The sequence below is a fragment of the Musca autumnalis genome, unplaced genomic scaffold, assembly GCF_047663935.1.
Source record: "Musca autumnalis isolate F117 unplaced genomic scaffold, ASM4766393v1 scaffold_4, whole genome shotgun sequence".
Taxonomy (NCBI): domain Eukaryota; kingdom Metazoa; phylum Arthropoda; class Insecta; order Diptera; family Muscidae; genus Musca; species Musca autumnalis.
In genome coordinates, this window is record NW_027411977.1 from 217,853,780 (window position 1) to 217,857,983 (window position 4,204).

Sequence of the window (4,204 nt, forward strand, 5' to 3'; positions counted from 1 at the left end):
GAATTTCCAAAAACCTTTCCTTAATTCCAAATTTCAGGATTCCAGCTCTATTCGTTTACCCAAACCCAAATTGTACTAAATTTAGTACCATTTATTACTTTTCGTACACTTATAGTTCGAATTCCAAAAACTTTCATTTTTACTCTTCATTAGTGATCCTCATTCCAAATTTCAGGATTCCAGCTTGTTATGTAACTAAGTCGGAAGTGTAAAGGGGGAATGAGGCATACCAAGATGTCGCTGGTATACACTTGCCATTGAAGAAATTCGGCCTAGCTCAGTGGCCACTCCTGACCAGCCATAAACAAAAATATTGATTCATTATCAATACACATATTCATAAAAGAAACGCTTATTTAAATTAAAAAGAATTAAAGTTGTTGTTGTTGTTGATGGTACCCAAGATGTTTGCTGGGTTACCTTGCCCTCCCAATGGATTTTCTACAAAATCCCCAATGAGTCTCATCGATGATGATGACTCCCAAAAACTTCCATTGACTGAACCCCTCCCCTTCTACATTACCTCATCACGAATTATTTACACATATTTACGAATAGGGTTTCATATAACAAAGACAATTCAGGTTTTATTGTAGTGACCATGTAGCTTAAAATATTTTCATATCCAGTACTTTCATGGGAATCATTTATGATGATTCTATATAAATTATAATTCAAAAGGAAAAAAAAGTAACAGATAAATTGGGTGTCAACCACAATACCAGTGCTAATATGCACCTGTACTATGATATCAAAAGAAATCACTAACCCTATTGAGCTCAATTGGAATGATTCAAGATCATCAAAAATGATGATAAATTTCAGTAATAATTGATTGGGATCGACATCCTTAAATAATTGACATTGGTTTAAATCAATGAGAGAGTCAATTAAGGTCTAAATCAATAATTAAAATAATTAATTATTAATTAAAATAATTAAAAAGATAAATGGATGTATATAAATTTAGGCTTGATTCTTGACTACGTCTTAAAATTCTAAACTATATAATTATAAATGTATATGTATAAATACAAATGATTATATACACATATACACCATGTACATACATATATATAGGAAGGATAAAAGTCCAAGTCTAAATCATTGCGGTTTTACTAAGAAAGAATTTGTTAGTAGCCAAAATTGAATACTAGACAAGACCAAAGTTATTAAGAGACAACGCAGTAACACTTCTCAGCACATAATTCACGTATACCGATTTGGTCAATTTTAAAAGAAAGAAATTGCTGATTGTCTGAAAGAGAAAATCAAGATTCTTAACACCTTATTTCATAAAAGGAATGCTTAGTGCTCAGAGGCACACTATGAGAATAATGAAAGTATATGGCGCCAAAATGAGAGCCGAATGCAAAACTCTCACATTTTATTATTGGTGGCTAAAAATCTTCTCTTCTCTCTTTCAACTTCTTTTCCTCTGTTCTTTTATAAACTACCCTTCGGCACTTGTGACTAATGCACGTGGCAGTACACCGTTATGGTCAACAACAAAAAAAAATTTACCGCTATAAAAAGTTGACTTACATATGTACATACGTGTATATATGTATTACACACATGTTCAGTTTAACAAATAACCAGATTCACTAAATTCAACAAAGTTTTGAAACTTCGAGGAAAAAAAAAATCCATTTACGTTAATTAATTTCAAGTCATGATCGGCTGGCCGTCGATTGTAAAATGTAAAAAATGTAGTTCCTTATTCCCCTGCCTGTGGCGGAGAAATAAGGATACTACTTTAAATGCAAATGAACAAACAGATTACACTTGTGGTGTACGCGTAAATAGGTTAGGGACAGATTTCACAGGCACTACACTTATTTCTACTTATCTGCATAACCCAGTGGGAGGCCTGTACAGGTTGATGGGACAGCCAATTGTAGTTGGTAACCAAGTCAGCAAAATCCACTGCAGCAAGATCTTGATTTCTCACCAGGACGATGATGCACTGTACTGGGAGTGAAGTGGTGGCCTTCGAAGATAGTGTTTGCCGCCTTCTGATGTGTTTGATGTGCCGTTCAACTGCACGAGTGGGCGAATTGCACTATTAAATTTTTCAGCACAAATTATGGTGTCTTCTCCGTTGGGAAGTTGACGACAATTTCGGCAAAAAAATGCAGTACCCCGATTTACGTTTGGTTTGGCTACAACCGATTTAAAAAACTGGCGGTGACGGGCAATTATTCTGGTGGATTTTATCCAATACCACTAATGAATGGTTGTTAAAAAGGTACCAAGCGTTTCTTCCTCTTCCACTAGAGAGTATGAACAACTTTTTATTTCCAAATTATTTGCAGTCGCGAATGATGGTATAATGCACTACTGTGGTGGCTGTTAGGCTTGCTATCGAATCACCACACGTTTCATAAAAATTTATGTAACCAGCACAATTAGCGTTTTCGCCAAACCTTAAGGAAAATAAAACACACGCTTCAGTAAAACAATCTGGTTTTCTTTAAAGTACTGTTGTACTAAAAGCTTACCTTCTGTTAAACAGAGCAAAAAAGTGAGAAATTGTTATTGGAACAATGTTCCAAATTTCCACGCCGCAATGCTTGTAAAAAAGGAAGAAAATGTGCTTGAGTACAACCACACAAGTATCACAATTGTTTTATTGAAGTGGTGATGACGATGTTAACACGGTCGTGGTTTTCAATGCAAATAAAAATTGCATTCTTAAGTTGACTCCACGGGACGAAAGAATTTGCAAATGAAATGGAAGAAAAATGCCGCCATTTGCATGCCGGGTTGCCACCCTTCAAAAATTCTGACTGTCAAAAGTTTGGTTGTCCAATTTGTATTAAATGGCGTTCCTTACGCCGGCGCCAATTAGCGTCCGTTTACATTTACGAAATTCACTCGGTTTCGATGTAAACGGTTAACATAACAAACCCGAACACGTTGGCATAGGCCTGCCGAAGCCACACTGATTCGGGAAGTTAACCGAAGTACGTTGAAGGTGGGGAAGAACCGCGACCCTGATTCAAAGTGAAACAAGAAAATCATAAAAGCTAAAGCCGGGCAACTATTTTGTTGGCACCATGTGCTGTAAATCCTTGCAATGGTATACGCCTATCTTTCTACCGCGTAAGTCCTCAATCTCATATAGGGATGTTCCAACCTGTCTGGCAACTCTGCACTTTACGAACTTTTGACACAATTTTGAGTTAAGATGGCGCGATGAGTTAAGATTGCGCCTAAGTATTTCCTGCCCCGGTTTGAAACTGACGTCTCGAGTTCTAGTGTTATACCTATCCGCAGATTTTTCAAAAGAATCGTGAATTTTCGTTTTAACCTTTTCGCGAACTAAATTCAAAATATCGTGTTTCGGTACTACCTCAACCAAACCATCTTCCAAAACGCCTAGTCTGTGTGCTAAACCATAAGTGCTCGCGTGTGTAACCATATGGGTGCCGAATAACGCAAAATATGGAGAACAACCAAGTGACGTGTGAAAAGTGGACCTCAAAGAACATTCTATGGACGATATATTTCGGTCCCAATCGCGTTGGTCTTCCGAAACATAAGTCCGAATCGCCGCAATTATAGTTCTATTTACGCGCTCCGATGCATTCGCCTGTGGTGAATACACGGCATTTCTAATCGGTCGGCATCCATATTTATTTAAAAAGGAAGAAAATTCGGTTGACGTGAACTGTTTCCCGTTGTCGGAATGTACAATCTGTGGCACACCGAATTTATGAAATACCTCGGATTCCAAAAATTTTATAACGTTTTTCGAGTTAGCCTTAGCAAGTGGTTTCAGCAAGACAAATTTAGTTAAGTGGTCTAACACAATAAAAACATATGTGTTTCCCAACGTTGACCTCGGAAAAGGTCCAATGAAATCGATAAAAATCTTTTGAAATGGTCTATCGGTTACGGTTTCGGTTCCCATCTTGGGTCTTAAAATATGATTTGGGGCTTTCGATTGTCTACAAACAATACAGTGATTAATAAAGTTTCGGACTTGTTGAGCCATCTTAGGCCAATAAAAATATTGCCTCAGTGCAGCGATCGTGCGTCCGATTCCGCAATGACAATTCAATGACGAAGTGTGTGTTTTTTCGATAAGTGAATCGGTTAAAGAACTCGGAACCCATAACTTCCAAATGAAATTTTCATGTACCGGAGTACCATCTGACGGGAGTGTCTTTTTGTAAACAAACGAATCGCTAACTTT

General features: G+C 37.1%; 1 long non-coding RNA gene across 1 annotated transcript; it reads right to left on the reverse strand.

Moving 5' to 3' along the window:
• Positions 1-1,034: 1,034 nt before the first annotated feature.
• On the reverse strand, positions 1,035-2,612 carry LOC141402123 (uncharacterized). The gene is made up of 2 exons (XR_012412535.1): positions 2,505-2,612; positions 1,035-2,429 (listed from the first exon to the last, which is right to left on the reverse strand). It is a non-coding gene; the product is annotated as an uncharacterized lncRNA (long non-coding RNA).
• Positions 2,613-4,204: the final 1,592 nt, after the last annotated feature.